This window comes from Moschus berezovskii, chromosome 20, assembly GCF_049115385.1.
Source record: "Moschus berezovskii isolate FMDL1 chromosome 20, NW_MosBer_1.0, whole genome shotgun sequence".
NCBI lineage: Eukaryota > Metazoa > Chordata > Mammalia > Artiodactyla > Moschidae > Moschus > Moschus berezovskii.
The window spans coordinates 29,626,761-29,647,079 of record NC_142479.1 but is presented as its reverse complement, the minus strand read 5'-3'; the positions used below and the strand labels follow the sequence as shown (position 1 = coordinate 29,647,079).

At 43.6% G+C, this 20,319-nt stretch overlaps 1 protein-coding gene across 1 annotated transcript in view; it reads right to left on the bottom strand.

Moving 5' to 3' along the window:
* MYO1D (myosin ID) overlaps positions 1–20,319 on the bottom strand; it is a 368,723-nt gene that overhangs the window by 61,316 nt on the left and 287,088 nt on the right. The window lies entirely within an intron of this gene.

The window sequence follows — 20,319 nt, the reverse complement described above, 5'->3', positions numbered from 1 at the left end:
TTGTGGCAAACTGAGCATGTAAAATGTAAACTCTTTGCTCAGTCATGTCCAACGCTTTGCAACCCCATGGACTGTAGCCCACCAGACTCCTCTGTCCATGGAATTCTCCAGGCAAGAATAGTGGAGTGGGTTGCTGTTCCCTTCTCCAGGGGACCTTCCCGACCAGGGATCGAACTGAGGTCTCCTGCACTGCAGGCAGACTCTTTACCATCTGAGCCACCTGGGGACCCTCAAGCAAAAGAATGTTTGTGGAAAACTGAATATGCTTGCTGTTAAAACAGTAAACTATTTTGGGAAAACCTAATTCTTCCTAATGCATAAGTTGTTGTTGAAGGAAATGGCAACCCACTCCAGTGTTCTTGCCTGGAGAATCCCAGGGACGGTGGAGCCTGGTGGGCTTCCGTCTATGGGGTCACATAGAGTCGGACACGACTGAAGTGACTTAGCAGCAGCAGCAGCAGTGTCTGTTTCTGACACCATGGACTGCTATTTGCCAGGCTTCCCTGTCCTTCACTATCTCCTGGAGTTTGCTCAAACTCCTGTCCACTGACTCGGTGATGCCATCCAACCATCTCATCCTGTCACCCCCTTCTCCTCCTAGGTATAAGTACAATAACTCATTCATATGGCCACGGTAGTTCAGCAGAGATACAGTTTCAAGTTTATAAGGGCTGCTGAGACAAAGGCAACCCAGATAAGTAGTATTCCTGGAAACTTGCTGCAAGAAAAATGTGTACGTTAAGGAGTCTTTGAATGAAAAAGAACTGCTAATACCCAGAAACAACTAAAATGAATGATCTGTGATATAAAAACTTTCATACCAAAGTTGAAATTCTGACTCTCAAGATTAGTTAGTGAATCATTCAGAGAAAGTTATGTTTTTGAAGATTTTTATAAGCAAACTAACAACATTTATTACTGTCACTAACTCAGTCCTGGGCTTCCCAGGTGGCGCAGTGGTAAAGAATCCTCCTGCAGGAGATGCAGGAGACATGGGTTTGATCCCTGGGTCAGGAGGATCTCCTGGAATAAGAAATGGCAACCCGCTCCAGTATCCTTGCCTGAAAAATTCCATCAGCAGAGGAGGCTGGTAGGCTATAGTCCGTGGGGTTGCAAAAGAGTTGGACACAACTGAGTGACTGAGCATACAGCTCGGGCCTCTTATACGCTCTGCACTTTTTTGCTTTACTTTTTTCTTTTTTTCTAATTCTAACATTCATACATGTTCATTGTAGAAAATGTAGAAAATGGAAGAAAGTATAAAGCAGGAGAAACAAAATTTTACCCATAATACTATCTCGCCATCTCAGGAGAGAATGTTGGTTAATATTTTGACATATCAACATAGTAACATTGATATTTTACATATCCTTCTAGTGATTAACTTTTGCCATAAAAGTTAAAATGATTTCTTACCATTTTCTTTGACTGTCACTGAAATAAAGCTGCTACTGCTAAGTCACTTCAGTCGTGTCCGACTCTGTGCGACCCCATAGATGGAAGCCCACCAGGCTCCCCCGTCCCTGGGATTTCCAGGCAAGAACACTGGAGTGGGTTGCCATTTCCTTCTCCAATGTGTGAAAGTGAAAAGTGAAGTCACTCAGTCGTGTCCGACCCTTAGCGACCCTACGGACTACAGCCTACCAGGCTCCTCCATCCATGGGATTTTCTAGGCAAGAGTACTGGAGTGGCTTGCCATTGCCTTCTCCGGAAATAAAGCTAGAAAGCATAAAAAAACTGAAAGAAGAAAGAACAAAAGCACTTAGCATTAATCATTTCGGTGTATTTCCTTCAACTCCTTTTTATGTCTGTATTTTTTTCAAAGTTGTGATTACAACCGGATATATTTCATATTTTGAAAACTTATTATATCTTAAGCACTTTCTTTTGACATCAAAAAGTTTGTAAAGATAACTTTTAGTGGCTGTAAAAAATTTCATCCTAAGTCTTTACTTGTTCAGATATTCTTTCAAGGTTTTGGCTGTTTATAGTTTTCACTATTTATAGATAACTGCTATATGCATCTTTAAATGTAGATTTTTGTCCACATTTCTAATTACTTTCTGAGGTCATATGTCTTGAAAGGAGACTGTTAGGACAAAGAATATGAGCATTACAAAATTAGTAACGTTATTTTTGTTCCTCTGACTCTAAATGCATGATATAATCCTTGAAATAAGTACTATAATATTAAATACTAAATTATATTTCCTTTCATCCCTTTTAAGGGCAGGAAGCTTTTCAAGTCTTTGATTCATGCTTGCAGATGGTTTTCCACATCTGGATCAGTTACCTCTCTCACTAGCAATAAACCAATGCAGAATCTTACTGCATTCTCACTAATGAAGAACATTATCCTTAAAAGAAACTCCACTGTGGGAGGTAGGAGGGACGTTCAAGAGGGAGGGGACATACGTATCCCTATGGCTGATTCATGTTCATGTACGGTAGAAACCAACGCAGTATTGTAAAGCCATTATCCTTCAATTCAAAATAATTTAAAAAACAGATTCAAATAAAAATATCCAAACAAACTCCACTGACTTGAAGCGAAAAGCAGTATCTTATTGTTTTGTTGATACCTTTGATTATTAATGAAGAAGACATTTTTTCAAATGTGTGTCATTTTGGGTATCTTTTTTTGGGTGAATTTTCTTAGCTATCATAGTTATTTCTAAATGTTTGTTCGGTCGCTAAGTCATGTCTGATTCTTTATGACCCCATGGATTGCAGACCACCAGGCTCCTCTGTCCAGGGGATTCTCCAGGCAAGAATACTGGAGTGGGTTGCCAATTCCTCCTCCAGGGGATCTTCCCAACCCAGGGATTGAACCTGCCTCTCCTGCATTGGCAGGTGGATTCTTTACTGCTTCCCACCTGGGAAGCCCACTGATTAGTAGAGGATGACGTTCATCTGAGACTCATAAGTGTGTACCTTAGCCAGCACATCTGGGTACCGGGAACCACTTCACACTAAGAATCAGGGAGAGAATCGCTGCCTCACCCACGAGGAGAACCAGGCAGGTCTCTGCCCTTCCCCTCCACTGCAGGCCTGACAGTCAGTCACACCTTAAAGCACCGCATCTCAGTCTAAGATGAGCTCCCAAGTATCCGATGTAATGTATCTGATTTTTTTTTAAACCCTTCCTGGTATGATGTTATTTTGGTTTATTACCATTCTTGCTGGACTAAAAAAGACTACGTGGGAATATAAAAGTAGCGGAAGCTGGTAAGATATATCCACAATTGATTAAATTCTGTTTTGCTTAACTTTATCTTTCAGCATCTGCAAATCAAATTTCCTCCGTAACCACACTGGCTTCCCATGACCACGTGGGGTTCTGGGCGCTGTAGCTCTAGTGTGGAGGCTGACAGCAGAGCCCAGGCACCCAAGGAGTGGAAATTCACGCCCCTGCGTTTGCTGTCCCTTCAAAACTGGGTCAAAATGGGCCAACTGTTCCTGGGAAGGTAACTGTCCACGAGCAGGTAGAATTTTCTTATGCTTGCTCTGAAGTGTCTAATTACACAAATCTGGATCTGACATCAGTTTCCTTCAGTGTCACTTAGGAAAATCTCAGTCAGCATGTGGGTCCCTTTCCTTTCTAAGCCAACACCCTATACTTAGCGATGATTGTTAAGTGGCCCTGTAACTGGGCTGCGGTGCAGTGTACAATCCAGGGTGAATTCCTCTAACAAGAGCCTATCTTTCTTCTGCCTCTTCTCTCCTTTGATGTTTATTTGGTGCTTCCGGTGCTGGGGCAGTGGATGACTCAGATGTTCACAGGACACATCCCCTGTTCTTAGGGAGCTTACAGTTTAATGGGGGAGAGAGACGCAGAGTACAGATTAACTAGAAAATGAAGGGAAGGTAATGGTGACCACAGAGATAACAAAAAAAGAGGCACGGAGCCCCCTTTAAGAACTTCACTCTAAGGAATCATCTGGGACTCCAGGTCATGTGACTTTTAAGGGGGAGGGTACAGAAGTGGATTCCAACAAGGCCCATCTACATTAAAATAAATTGAAAAAAATATATATATATATTTAATTTTATTTATTTGGCTGCAGCATGTGGGATCTTTAGCTGTGGCATGCAAACTCTTAGTTGTGTCATGTGGGATCTAGCTCCCCAACTAGGGATTGAACCCAGGCCCTCTGCATTGGGAACTGAGAGTCTTAGCCACTGGACCACCAGGGAAGTCCCCTGTCTGCATCTCACTGTCACGGTTACAAAGGGACTCTGCGATCCTTCTAGAGACAACATACCCCCTATTCTCACAATCACACAAACAATCCATCACCTTTGTTGACGGTGCTTGCTATTGCATAATATATAGAACTGAAAATATCATCATCTAGGAAACACTGTCGTGTGTGAAACCTGTCCCCTAAAGAGATGAGTCTTCTCTGCAGCCACAGGAGGTATCCTGGCAGCATCCGCTTCCACAATGCAGTTCCCACCTCTGTCTTTCTTAAACCTCACCCTGCTGGGTCCTGGAGCCCTGACCACAGGGAGCAGCTGCTCGGATGGTGGAATCTATTCAACCTTTAGCTCTCGGTCACCTGCTCTGTCACGTTGGCCCCTGAGAGCAGGTGCTCTTCATCTGGCCAGCAATGGTTTGGTGGCTGAGGACACAGCTATTTGGGACCAAACTGAGCTAGAACATGGCCGCCACCAAACACTGGCAAGGAAGGACTGTGTTACCAGTGGCGTCTGAACAGGGAGTCCAGAACCAAAGGTCAACTCCATGCACCTGTTTCAGAGTTTCTCATTACGATGAAATACATTCAGGGATGAGAAATAACATCTATGACTTCTTAGTCATTCACAACACAGTTTCTGAGCATCTGGTTCAGAGACACGGTCCTCCCCTTGTGGAACTCCTCACAAGTTCCTGAAAGTGAAAGATGCTAATTAATGCATGCACGCAAATAAATTATAATTGTGGTGTTATGAAGAAAAAAAAATAGGGTCTTATTAGATGACATGAATACGAGGACTTAAGACTTGTCTGAGAAAGAGGTCATTTAACCTGAAACCTGAAAGATGCCTGAGGGTCCGTTCTCAGCAGAAGGTTGAACACTTGAGACATCTCCAAGATAGGTAGTGTGGGCCCCCTGCTCGAGGAGGTACCCACTGTTCTCAATTTACAATGGGGTTACATCCTGATAAACCCATCGTATGCTGAATATCTCCAAAGCCAGAAATGCAATGAATATGCCTGACCTACTGACATCCTGGCTGAACAGAGCCCAGCTTCAACATGCTCAGAACACTTACATTCGTCTACTGTTGGGTAAAATCACGCAAAGCAGTGTTTGTTTTATCATAAAGCATTGGACAGCTCATGTAAGCGGTCGAAGACCGTACTCAAAGTGCGCCACAGACCAGTCCTCTGGGTACAGCGTGGTCTCAGTGTGTCGGTGGCTCGCACTCCACGTTCCCTTCTCCAGGGGATCTTCCCAACCCAGGAACTGAACCGGGGTCTCCTGCATTGCAGGTGGATTTTTCACCAGCTGAGCTACCAGGGAAGCCCTCATACAGAGAAAAAAAATGATTAGTCAAATGATGTTAAGTTAGGGAGCACCTGTGAAAGTAAGTGGGTGTGGCCCTGCAGATGAGGAGGAGCAGAAGGTGCAGATGCTGGCCTTTTGGGATGTTAATGGGACAAAACTACCGAGACAGCAGTTTCCGGCTGAGGGTTAGGGGACACCATAGAGGGTGACAAGTGGCAGTAGGGGCAGAAGTTGATAAATCGACATATTACTAACCCAGGGGATTTTTGTAAAAACGAACCAACGCCTATGGCGTTAATACGTCTCTGGTCAATAATGTAAGAAATGAATGAAGGAGATAGACAGTAAGGTCCTACTGTACAGCCCAGGGAAGACTATATTCACTATCCTGTGACAAGCCATAATGGAAAAGAATATTAAAAAAAAAGTGTAGGATTTTCCTGGTGGTCCAGTGGTTAGGACTCTGTGCTTCCAGTGCAGGGGATGTGAGTTTGATCCCTGGGTGGGGAACTAAGATCCCACATGCTACCTGGTATGGCCAAAAAATGGGGAAAAAAGAATATAAAAATTACATACAATAAAACACATTGTGTGTGTATGCATGCTAAGTCATTTCAGTCATGTCTGACTCTTTGCAACCCTTTGGACTATAGCCTGCCAGGCTCCTCTGTTCATGGGATTCTCCAGGGAAGAATACTGGAGTGGGTTGCCATTTCCTCCTCCAGGGGATCTTCCTGAACCAGGGATGGAACCCACATCTCCTGCGACTCCTGCATTGCATGTGGATTCTTTACCACTGAACCACCTGGGAAGCCTGCAAAACATGTTACAAACAACTGAAAAAAAAAAGGAAGAAAGAAGAGGTATAATGCATCCTAAGGAGAAGCGTTTATTTTGCCCATGGCTGTACCCCTGGTGCAGAGACTGAGCAAGTAATACATGCTCAAAAGTATTCGTTGGAGATGGCGGTGCTGGGACAGAATCGATTCTGTGATAATCATGATGACAAGCAGAACAGACTCAGCCACCGCTGACTGAGCAGCCACTGTGTGCCACAGCTGTGCTCGGGGTTGGCTAGGCTAACCCCGATCTACCAGCATGGGAAGCAGGCAATGAGACCCTCACTCACAGATGAGAATTATCAGGTATCCAGAGGTTTAGGAAATGCACAGTGTCCCATCCAGAGATGAGCCTGTGCCCTTTCTGCCACATCACGCTGCTTCTCAAGCATGAACATGTTCGTGAGTTGGGCTCCAGGCTCTTCCAGATGACTTGGCTGCTGCAGGGTCTCATGCTGTCACTGTGCTTAGTCATCCCGTCCAAGCAGCCCCATAGGAAGCACATGTGCCCCAGATGTGGGAGATCACAGACGTCCACCTACAAGATACATGTACCAAAAGTGCCTTGTGCAATGAGGCTGTGCCAGGTTAGGTCAGGGGTACTAACGAGGCCACTGTTTCAGGTTAGTCTCCAGATCCAATTAACTCAGATCCGTGGTTTAGCGACACACCTCAGCCCGAGTCATCTGTGTCAGAGAAAACACCTGAGAAGTGTGGGTGGCTTCACAAAACCTGTTTCCAAGACTAGGAAAGCCATTCAGAGCAATGTCACAATAAAGGCCAAGAACAGCTTCCCATGAAAAGACTATGCAACCTTCTAACCCAAACTTATGTGATCAGAGCTCCTCTGCCTTGCAATGACCTCTTCTTCAGTCTCAAGACATTTCCTCCTCTAAGAATTTATCAGAACCTTCTTTGTCTCTTTGCTATTGTTGAAAAGAAAAAAAGGTTGGGAGATACAAAGCTAATGTAATTTCTGAAAATGACTGAGAATTTAAAATACTGACTGTTCACATTCAGAGTATCTATGCAGCTTTGATGCTGTTCAAACAGTTATAACTGGAGGCAGAGATGTTCTTAGAACCAGGATTTAGGCAAGCTTCGCTTGTGGCTCAGACAGTGAAGAATCTACCCGCAATACAGGAGACCTGGGTTCAGTCCCTGGGTCTGGAAGATCCCCTGGAGGAGGGCATGGCAACCTGCTCAAATATTCTTGACTGGAGAATTCTATGGACAGAGGAGCCTATTGGGCTACAGTCCATGGGTCCCAAAGCGTTGGACATGACCGAGTGACTTTCACTTTCACTAGGCAAGCTTATTGTTTGGAATATGGTCAGGATGCAGTTAGCTTTCAAGGCAAGTGCTAAATTGTTGGCCAAAAGGTTCATTCAGGTTTTTCCATAACATCTTATGAATGAATTTTTGGCCAGCGCAATAGCTCGACATTCTCTTTCTCTGCTTCTAGTCTCTTCCCTCTTCAAACTGTCCTCCTCAAGGCTGCTGGAGTCATCTTTCCAGAACACAAATCTGATTAGCTCACTGCTTTACATAACCTACTAATCCTGCTAGCGTTATGTATATGTCAGGTGGTTTTGTGATGGATCGTCTGTCTGGGACACTCTTGAGAGTTAAAAGAGGCAGCTCTATTAATTATTATGTCAGGGTAACAGCCATAAACTAAACTGTGACTGTCCCTGGCAAGCTATGAGCTCTGGTCATCTCACAAAGAAGGTGCCTGACAATCTGTTCCCACGAGATCAGGCTCCGAGAGGCACCTGCTTTTTCTGTGCTTTCTGGCTCCATACCTCAGCCCTTCCCTGCTTTTCAGCTGGAGGGTGCTTCTAGACCAGCTAGAAGAACAGCGCCACATCTTTTCCAAGGCAGACTTAGGGGGTTCAACCTCTACGCTTTCATGCACCTTTAACACCGTCTTCACTGGGGCATCCACATTCGTTTGGGTTCATACTGTCCTTCAGGACCACCACCTCCTCAAGGTTGGGGATTGAAGCATTTGTGGCTACCAGCAACATATAGAAGGTCGTTTCTTGTGTCTTAAGTGCTCAGTAAATGTTCATTGAAGATAAATCAGTCCCATGACTAGAGAATCTGAGAGCTTTCTAATACCATACCCTGAGGTGAGTGTTGTCAATAAATGTTCATGACTACAGCCTCTTATTGCAGAGCCAATGACTGTCCCGGTATCACAGAAAAACAGTATGACATGAGCAATTCGTTTTCTCAGTGGTGGAGACAGTTAGAGTTATTATTTCACTTCTATTGCTCATTGGGGATGGTGTTGCTCTGGGCCAAAAGGCTGCACCTGGATAGGGTGACTAATCTCTGCGGTGTTCTGTGCTGTCTCAGGCCCAAAGGCACTCAGGTCTCCTGGACAGTAACTCGTGTGCGGCGCTCAGGCTGCAGACAGCCTCTGCGTTGGTGTCTTCTACAGTGAAGACACCTGTGACGTTCCTGGGCAGTCCCTCCTGGTCTAACCTGTCTCTTTACAACCGGGAAACACCCAAGGGAAGCGAAAGGAAGTTTCTCAGACTGAGACTGAAAAATGCCACCTCCCTCTGGGTGAGCAATGGAGTGCACACCCAGTTAGGTGAATTCCCTGTCTCCGGAAGCAGGAATCTGGGAGGGATGAGCCACGACTGGTCAACGATTAGTATATTGAGCTAAATCTCAATTTCCAGTGACTTTATTGAGTGAGGAAGGAGACGCAGCTCCCTGGCCCTCCCACTAGGACTGCTTTCCAGCTTTTGTTGATCTTGAGCACAAATATATTAATATATTTGAATATAATAAAGAGCCAGAGAATAAGACCCATGAATAAAGAGATAGAAGGTCAGATGAGTATAGGAAGGTATCATAAGGTGAGTCACTAGATGGTGACATCTGTTCCACAGTCCCTGAGCTCCAGAAGAAATTGGAGTGCAAGACATTTTGGTTTAGAAAGAGGACCAAGTTTCCAGAGGGATACTTAAGATCATTAAGTAAATCAAAGGAGGTGTGGAATAGATTTGACCAGAGGTCTTTAAAAACAGAGCCATTATTAAGCAGTCAGGGATGCGTGCTGGTCAAACCTGAGCATTGCCCAGAACTGGCTGGAATCTTTAGTGTTTCCACTAAGGTGTTTCCCAGCCCTACAGTGTCATGATCAATTGCCAGTGAGCAGAACCCAAAAGCAGAGGGACCTCAAAAAGTCACCTGATCTTCTCCCAGGCAACTGTGTAAGACTTCTATTTTTGGGTATCACTAAGGATGAAACACAGTAAAACTGGATTGGCCAAAAAGTTTGGGGTAGTGCGGGGGAGCTTCCCAGGTAGCTCAGTGATAAAAAATCTGCCTGCCAATGCAGGAGCCACAGGAGATGCAGGTTCAATCCCTGGGTGGGGAAGATCCCCTGGAGGAAGAAATGGCAACCCACTCCAGTATTCTTGCCTGGGAACTCCCATGGACAGAGGAGCCTGGTGTGCTACAGTCCATGGAGTCAAAAAGAGTCGGACACAACTGAACGACTGAGCACAAAAAGGTCGTTCTGATTTTTCTAAGACGTTATGGAAACCTGAACAAACTTTTTGGCCAACCTAATATTTGCAGTCTTTCAACATTTCATCATCAGTCCCCGACAGTCAAAAACTTGTCCTGGGACTTCCCTGGTGGTCCAGTGATTAAGAATCCATACTCCCAATGCAGGGGGATATGGGTTCAATCCCTGGGTGAAGAATTAAGATCCCTTATGCCTAGGGGCTTCCCAGGTGGCACTAGTGGTAAAGAACCAAAGCAGGAGATATAAGAGATAAGGGTTTGATCCCTGGGTTGGGAAGATCCCCTGGAGAAAAAAATGGCAACCCACTCCAGGATTCTTGCCTGGAAAATTCCATGGACAAAGGAGTCCATGGGGTCAGAAAGAGTCGGACACCACTGAAGTGACTCAGCACGCACCCAGATACCTCAGGGCAACCTAAGCCCTTATACCCCAATTACAGACCCCACGTGCCATAGCTAGAGAGAAGCACATGCTCCACAACCAACAGTCTGCACATTTCAGTGAAAGATCCTGCATGCCATGACGAAGATAAAGATCCTGCGGGCCACAACGCAGACCCAGAGCAGCCAAAAATAAATGTTAAAAAAAAAAAATTGCCCTGATGCTTAGTCAGATTTTCTTGGTTGTAAGATGAGAACGAGATGGTTTCTTCCTACCAGTGTACACACACAGTAAGCTAAGGTTATCACATTGTTTAAGGCTCTGCTGACATTCCTTGTGCCTTCAAAGCTTCTGTGGGGAAGTCCCAGAAAATCTACCAGACTGGGTGAAATCTGAGTTTGACGAGATTACTCTGCGCACAGATGGATATTATAATGCCAAGCTTTGGGGTCTGAGCTATTATATTAAATATTAAGGGGTTAGGGATGGAAACCGGATGGAATGTAACCCAACATTCTTCCTAAAACACACAGCATCCGAAGGGTGTCCATCAACACTGTAACTGTTCTCCCGTGGATATCAGCCACCCACCCAAGGCGCGGGTCTACTGAGGAGGAGGAGGTGAGGGAAAGAAGTGACAGGTGAGTGCTGAGCCCAGGCGATGGAAAGGGTGGTCCCAGGCGGAGCAAGGGGTCTGGGAGGGAGAAGGTGGTGGGGCCAGAGGAGAAGCAGAAGTCATAGCAGTAAACAGTCTGAGAGGGAGGAAGGAAAAGTAAATAAAAACACATAGAAGAAAATTTCTTTGAATAGTAACTCAAGAAGCCTTAAAAGGGTCATTTTCCCATTCATGCTTGAGCAGGTCAGTCAGTGGAAAGTGTGTGCTCAGTCTGCTGGGCTGGAGGAGAAGCAGGAGAGAGGAGGCAGGTGGTGGGTAAAGGAACTTTCATGGATAGGTAAGGGGACAGCGAACTGACCACAAATCTCCAGGTAAAATATATCCTGGCAACCCCCGTGTGACGCTGCTGTCCAGGGTCACTTTTTCAGCATCTGTTCCTGTTACTGGCATCCTTCTGCCCCTATGCACTGCTTCCTGTCTCAAGTCTTTCTTCTCTCCCTGGGACTGTCCATCCCATTAAGTTGGCCCAATAGCTGAGTAAAACTGCGAATTCTGGGAGGGGCTCAGATGGTTCTCTAGAAGGTGGTAGAGGACATGGAACATGATTTAAATTAGAATTAAGTTAGAATTGTCGAAACGCCTACACGTCAAGAAAGGAACAGACGACTAACCTTTTCTTTTGACACCTAGTAGCATACCCACCTTCTAGAATGTTTCAAAGTGGAAGATTCTTGCTATAATTTTCGAGAAATAAGACTCTTAACTCCCCCTCCCTCCCCACTGTTCAGTTAATTTGGGGGAAATCAGAGAGTACCTCCAAGCCATTTGCAGAGAATCTGATTTTGCTGAGGTCATTAAAAGCATTACCCTTTTGTTCTTAAACAAAATAACCCACACAGAGGACTGTGGAAAAAAAAAAACAAACCAAAAACCAACAGTCCCTTGACCCACTGCTTCCTTCTTTCATGCTTTTTAAATTGCTTCTATTTTTAGTTCTTTGGATGGTGAGCTACAATCACTAAATCATATGCTCATAGTGTTCTTTTTTTTATTTACCAATTTTGGATATTACCAATTGACTTCTTTTTATGACAGATCTGCATTTATATTACTAATAATCTCCTCTTGGGCTTCCCTGGTGGCTCAGATGGTGAAGAATCTGCCTGCATTGCAGAAGACCAGGGATCGATCCCTGAGTTGGGAAAATCCCCTGGAGAAGTGAATGGCTACCCACTCCAGTATTCTTGCCTGGAAAATCCCATGGACAGAGGAGCCTGGTAGGCTACCGTCCATGGGGTTGCAAAGACTCAGACACGACTGAGTGACTAACACTCACTTTTTCAACCTCCTCTCGCCCCCTCATCTATAACTTAATCAATATAGTTGTGTCATTTTGGATTCTCTTTATTACATAAAATAATAGAGGCATCCTTTGTTCCATCAATGAGAAACCATATTTTTACTGTCCCCAGTATACGTAAGGATCCTGGCACCTTTATCCTTTAGCACTTCTGCTTCTGTTTCTCTCCCAAATACTTGTACATCCTCAAGGTTGAGAATATTTCTTTTGTAACATCTCCAACAATGGACTTTTTTTTTTTTTTTGCAGCAGGGCATGTGGGATTTTAGTTTCCTGACCAGAGATCAAACCCATGTTCCCTGCATTGAAAGTGTGAAGTCTTAACCAATGGACCACCAACAAAATCCTTTCAACAATGAACTCTTGTTGTTATCTCCAAAAGACGCTCCCATTCCAAATAGCCCACCCTCAGTCAACACTACTCCAAATACCAGGTGCTCCAGCCAGAAACGAATCCTCACCTGCCCTTTCACCCCACGTAAGTCCTGTCTTCGCTGCCTCCAAAACACATTTTCACTCTCTCCACTGCTAAAACACTAGTGCAAGTCATCACCTTCTCTCTCCAGGACCAGCTGCTCTTATCTCCCTATAAATCTGTCCTCTACCTAAAAGCCAGACTGATTTTTCTGAAATATAAATCAGATCACAACACATCACTCCTCTTGCTAAAAAGTGATCTCTCTTTTCAATCTCCTCACCATTGCCCATAAGACCTTCAATGATCTGATCTGGGGAATCTCAAATAGCCTTTCTCTTATACTCTCCCCCTCATCCACTCTACTCCAGCTATCTTTTGACCATCACAAACTGATTCCTGTTTTAGGGCCTTTTCTCTTCTGCTTGGTTACACCCTGCATCTTTTCCTTCTCATCTTTCAAATCCTGACTGGAGTGCTGCTCCTTCTGAGAGGTCTTTGTGGGAGCAAAAGCAACCTCTTACCCCTTGGTGTGCACTCACGTTACCGTGTTTATCTTCACGCTGTTCCATACACTATCCTATTTTTATATGTTCATTGTTTACCCCCTGCTTCTAGAATGTGAGCACTGAAAGTTCTTTTGTTCACTGTATCATCATCTAGAGCAGGGCCTGGTACATAGAAGGCATTAAAAAAACATGGACTATGATCAGCTCAGTGTTCTGCAACACTGCTAAGGCTTCCATGCTTAGCAACTGCTTTGACTAAGATTAATTTCAAAAGTTAGAAATCAAGTAGTATTTTATTATTGCAACCATGTAATTATTATTCACTACTTAAGTAATATCCCAAAATATATTCTCTCTTGAATGTTTTTTTTCCTCCTTGGAATTTATAATTGCCTTTTCTCTTCACGGTCTAGCTTTTTTTAAAAATTAATTTTTATTGTAGTATAGTTGCTTCGTAATGTTGGCTGTACAGGAACGTGAATCACTTATGCATTTACATACACCCCCTATTTTTTGGATTTCCTTCCTATTCAGGTCACCACAGAGCACTAAGTAAGAGTTTCCTGTGTTATACAGTAGGTCCTGTTATTTGTTTCATGTATGTGCTCAGTTGTGTCCAACTCTTTGTGACTCCATGGATGGTAGCCCACCAGGTTCCTCTGTCCATGGGATTTCCCAGGTAAGAATACTGGAGCGGGTTGCCATTTCCTCTTCTAGGGGATCTTTCCAACCTAGGAATCGACCTTACATCTCCTGTGGCTCCTGCATTGCAGGGAGATTCTTTACCTGATGAGCCATTAGGGAAGCCCAATATATACACTATTGATATTATGCATCTATTTTATATACACTATCAATAGTGTATACATGTCAATCCCAAGTTCCCAATTCATCCTACCCTCCCATCCTCCCTTAGGATGGTCTAGCTTTGTAGGGTAGACTAGAACCCACGAATCCCCTCTTTTCCCAGGGGCCATTCACTCAGTTCAGTTCAGCTGCTCAGTGATGTCCAACTCTTTGTGACCCCATGGACTGCAGCACGCCAGGCTTTCCTTTCCTTCACCGACTCCCAGAGCTTGCTCAAAATCATGTCCATTGAGTCGGTGATGCCAACCAATCATCTCATCCTCTTTCGTCCCCTTCTCCTGCCTTCAATCTTTCTCAGCATCAGGGTCTTTTCCAATGAGTCAGTTCTTCACTCAGGTGGCCAAAGTATTGGAGTTTCAGCTTCAGCATCAGTCCTTCCAATGAATATTCAGGCCTGATTTCCTTTAGGATGGACTGGTTGGATCTCCTTGCAGTCCAAAGGACTCTCAAGAGTCTTCCTCAACACCACAGTTCAAAAGCATCATTCTTCACTGCTCAGCTTTCTTCACAGTCCAATTCTCACATCCATACATGACTACTGGAAAAACCATAGCCTTGACTAGATGGACATTTGTTGGCAAAGTAATGTCTCTGCTTTTTAATATGCTGTCTAGGTTGATCATCGCTTTCTTTCCAAGGAGCAAGCGTCTTTTAATTTCATGGCTGCAGTCACCATCTCCAGTGATCTTGGAGCCCAAGAAAATAAAGTCTCTCACTGTTTCCATTGTTTATCCGTCTATCTGCCATGAAGTGATGGGACTGGATGCCATGATCTTAGTTTTCTGAATGTTGAGTTTTAATTCAGCGTTTTCACTCTCCTCTTTCACTTTCATCAAGAGGCTCTTAAGTTCCTCTTCACTTTTTGCCATAAGGGTGCTATCATCTGCATATCTGAGGTTACTGATATTTCTTCCGGCAATCTTGATTTCAGCTTGTGCTTTATCCAGCCTGGCATTTTGCATGATGTACTCTGCATATACCTAAATAAGCAGGGTGACAATATACAGCCTTGATGTACTCCTTTACCAATTTGGAACCAGTCTGTTGTTCCATGTCCAGTTCTAACTGTTCTGTGTCTTTTTTTTTTTTTTTTAATTTTAATTGGAGGCTAATTACTTTACAATATTGTAGTGGTTTTGCCATACATTGACATGAATCTGCCCTGGGTATACATGTGTTCCCCAACTTGAAACTCCCTCCCACCTCCCTCCCCTCATATCCGGTTCTAATTGTTCCATGTCCGGTTCTACTTCTTGACCTGCATACAGATTTCTCAGGAGGCAGGTAAGGTGGTCTGGTATTCCCATCTCTTTGAAGAATTTTCCACAGTTTGTTGTGATCTACACAGTCAAAGGCTTTGGTGTAATCAATAAAGCAGAAGTAGATGTTTTTCTGGAATTCTCTAGCTTTTTCAATGATCCAGTGGATGTTGGCAACTGACTGACGCCCTGGATTTGCTCACTGTGATGTGGGTGGATGACTCCATCAAATCTAAACCATAGCTGCCACTCAGGCTTTGTTTCCTTCCTGATGTGGATCCGCCACCTCCTGGCTCTCATGTCTTCCTCTTTCTTGCTTTATTACCTTAGTTTGTGTGAATATATCCTCGGAAATTCTCCTATGAAAGTGTGTGTGGAAAGCCTCTGCTTGTCTGACCACGTTTTTCCCCTTGGTCGTCTGTTTTGCTTTTTAATTTCACACTTGATTAATACTTTGGCTGGGTAAAGAATTACAGGTTGACAACACTTTCCTCTCAGTGTGTGAAAGACAATTTTCCATTGTCTTTTAGCATCTGGTATAAGTGAAGAGAATTCACACATATACACACTTTAAGGTATAATCTCAGTCCCTACTAAGACTTCCAAAAAATGATGTTTACAGAAGACAAAGGGAAACATCACATCAGGCACTGGCAAAGACTACTCAGGGTGATGAATACAAGAGAAAATTCTGCAAAGCTAGCTAGTTTAAATTACCTGAATCACCTTGAATTACAGTATGCTGAGTAAAGAAATTCAATTTTATTTCTTCCAAAATTAGGCAGTTCTCCACAAATTCTTCTCATGATCAGGCTAAATACTTTCCTACAAGTCTTTTACTATTTTTTTTTTTTTTAAGTAAACCTCTTATTCACAGCATTCCTTAGGTCACACGCATGGTTCTCAGCACAATTGTAACTGCTCTTTTCTGTTTTTTAAATCTATTTGTAAACTCAGTGTGGGAAGGAAGGGTGTCTTTCTGTGTTTCTGGCATCTAACTTGTCTACAGAAAGTCTGGCACTTTTGAATTAGGGCTCACTTCGCAGGCTGAAGAAACAAAAACGAAGCCAAACAAGGTGCAATACAGCTAAAACTCTCTGAACGTCAAGATGCAAGCCCTGTTGAGTTCTGTAGGCTCCCAGTCTTCACACAAAGACAGTGGTTTTCAGAGATCATGGGTTTGCAGTCAGAGAACCTGGGTTTGACTCTGCCTCTGCTCTGCTACTTATTAGCTGTGAGACACTGGGTCAGTCGTTTACATGCTCTGACCCCATTTCTTCACTGTGAAATGGGGACACAAAGTCTACCCTGCAGTAGAGCAACTTTGAAGATTAAATCCTATAATTTATGTAAACAAACAGACAAAATAGTAGGACCTTAAGTAATGGCTACTACTATTATTTTCACTGTTAAAGGCAACAGGGACCTGCCTCGTGGTCCAGTGGTTAAGAATCTGCCTTGCAATGCAGGGAATTCAGGTTTGATTCCTGTTTGGGGAACTAAGATTCCCACATGCCTTGGGGCAACTAAGGCTGCCCGCCACAACTACTGAGCCCGCATACCACAACTAGAAGGCCCATGAACTGCAATGGAAGGTCCTGCATGACGCAACGAAGACCTTACGGGCTGCAGCTAAGACCCAACACAGCCAAAAAAAAAAAAGGCTATAAAAAGTTGGTATATAGAAATCAAACCTAAGGCATTCATTGCAATGAAAAAAAATCCAGAATTTATATACTGTTTTATGGTGATGGACAGGGAGGCCTGGCGTGCTGTGATCCATGGGGTCCCAAAGAGTCGGACGCGACTGAACTGAACTGAACTGAAGCACGATGATAACACTCTGTAGCAAAACTGAAAAAATGAACAAGTTTCTAAATCTGAGGCTCCTTTTGGTCAAGACCCAATGTCCTTCACGACTCCTGCAGTTCCAAGCCTGCCACTTTTGACTGACCTTGTCGGTATAACTCCATTAAAAAATCGTTAGGCAGGAGCCTTAAGCTGCAAAGTGTTACATTTGATTTCTTTTGCATCCTCATCCTTACCGATGAAAATTCCAAATGAGTGAAACAGGAATAAGTGGGGTTTTACTGTAAGTTATAGGTTTACAGTAAATTTTTGTTTGGTTAAACAAATCAAATGTACATGTGGTATAAATAACATGCCACTGAGGAAGGGAATTTGGGGGGTGACTTAAGGATATTGATCTTATTATTTCAGTCATATTAGATTAGATGCATTGAGTTCTCTGTTTGCTCAGGAGGTTTGCTCTTTCCATCTCATGCCCTGGCTTTCACTTACCATTTCCTCTGGGGCGGGCTTCTCCTAACTTTGTTTTCCATTCATTATCTTGTAAGTATTCCTGTTTTTGCTTTAGGAGTATGCCTGGATGACTGCTCTTCAGAGAAATGATAGCTAGGCTGGGGGGTCAGAAATAAGGTCATCACACAGACTTCTGAATTCCCAAGATGATTATCTGCTCAACTACCTCCAGGAGCCATCAATCTAGTGTTCAGCATGCCCACAGCAACGGGAAAGAAAACAAGACTTCTTAAAAGCTAGGTTCCAATTATGTTTATCAGCAAGGGGGTGTCTTTCTGTTTTGGTCTGTGGTCAATCAATGCCCTCATCTGAGAGATCTGACAACAGCAGAGGTGCACAAACAAGGCAGACGGGAACTTCAAAGCCACAAAAAGCCTTATGTTTGTTTCCTTTTTACCTACTAAAGGGAATCTGCTAATAGCATCCGATAACAAAATTGCAATAAATTTAGCTCATTGCTAGGTAGATCAGGGGAGAACCAGGGAGAACAAGGGCACTTAAAAAAAAAATCCATTTTCACAAATGTGCAAGATGAAGAACACTGTAGGACAGGCAAGCTTGCTACTCTGCCCTATTTGCTATTTAGGGTCCAAGCACCAGAACCAACGGCTAGTTTTGAAACCATAAGGTTTTACTTTGAAAGGAACCTGGATCTCCTGACCTTCTGACTCTTCTATCCAAGACGGAAACTGAACAAGGGACAGTACATTTAGGAATCTGCGTTTAGAGTCACCTGCCAAGGCTCCCTGGTGACAACTGTGACTGTCTAATCTTTTATACAAACGAAGGTGAAAAGGTTTTCCAAACGTATAAAGGAAATTCCATGATACTTATCGAAAGCGCCACACACACACACTTTGGATCAGGATATCAAAACCACCCAGCTGGACTACATGATATGATGGTAGGCCAGGGGCTAAGAAATGTGCTTCTGGGAGTTAATTTTCATATCTTCTCAATCTGATAAATACCAGCTTTGATTTCTTACTGCCTGTCTTTTACAAAGCTTAAGTGACTTAGAACAGGAATCATGTGTCATATCTAGCAGTTAATCAGGGTCTCTCAGGTGCTGAAACATTTGTTTTTATACCCTTCCTTTTGTAAAAGGTGTACTTTCAGGTTGGAGTTCCACTCTTCTGAACAGATGGCTATCATTTAACTAACAATGCTGGGCTTGTTTACCAAGGATTTGTAGTCTAGTCACAAAATAGTGAATATGATTTAGCTTCCATCAGTGACAGGCAAAAATAGAGCTTAAATAAGAATCCAACAGATGGGATGGCTTTTAAGATGCAGAAACAAGTTTCAAAGAGACTTTGGAGTTAGCTGTTAGAATGCTTGGATTTATAAAATACAAGATATGATTGGCAGAAATTGTATACAAGAAAGTAGCAGAACATGGTGCTGAAACCTCATATACATAAAATAAGTTACTTGGTAAAAATATTTCCCTTTGTGGCCTTAAGTTCAACCCATATAAGAGGTCCAATGTATTGCCATGAAATAATAGAGGGTCCCTGGGGATACAGGGTATCAGAATCCCTAAGGTTTGAAAATTGTCTCAAACGGTAAAGAATCTGCCTGCAACGCAGGAGACCCGGTTTCAATCCCTGGGTGGGGAAGATCGCCTGGAGAAGGGAATGGCAACCCACTCCAGTATTCTTGCCTGGAGAATCCCATGGACAGAGGAGCCTGGTGGGCTACAGTCCAAGGGATTGCAAAGGTTTGGACATGACTGAGTGACTAACACACCGGGATATGAGGCACCAGAATCCCTATGTGTATAAGGTTTGAAAATTGTACCCCAATCTTCTCAGGATTACCCACAGTTTCCCAATCACAGAATTACTGCATTGACCTAGTAGCAGAATAACAACCTCAGAACTTTGCTCATCTGGGCGTCAGCATCGGCTGGTCAGGTTTAGAACACCTGCATCCAGACATTCAGGTTCTCACTTACAAAACAGATCTGGAGCTGGTCTTACTGAACTGGTACAGTATAAAAAAACTACACTTCCAAAGTATAAAGTTATAGAATTTAGAACAGAAAGAGATAAGGTAACATTTTACTTCCACTCAATCTTTTTTATTGTTATTTGTTTTTCTTTCCGCAATTTGACTTTCACCCACAACTCAGAGTCACTCAGTCGTGTCTCATAGACAGTCCCCCGCCAGGCTCCTCTGTCCATGGAATTCTCCAAGCAGGAATACTAGAGTGGGTAGCCATTCCCTTCTCTAGGGGATCTTCCTAACCCAGGGATCACACCTGGGTCTCCCGCATTGCAGGTAGATTCTTTACCATCTGAGCCACCAAAGGGTCACAAAGAGTTGGACACAATGGAGTGACTAAGTGCACACACACACACTCAGCACTTAAATAAAGACACTTCCTAAGGTCACCAAGTCAAAGGGATTTTCCGGGTCTTAATCTCCTTTCACGCTGAGGCAGCTGATCATGCTGTCCTCATCTTTCCAAGAGATTACCTCCCTCACATCTCCTTCTACTTTTCTGACTTCCCATCCATTAAACACAGGATTTGCCCAGGGTTCCAATTTGATCCCTCTTTTCACACTACGTGTTCTTGCCGGTACCTTCCTCTTGTTTTGGCATCAATTCAGACTCATTTACATGGTCTTCAAGTTCCTTGACCATCTGGTTAGACCGAGGTACCTTTCCAGAAT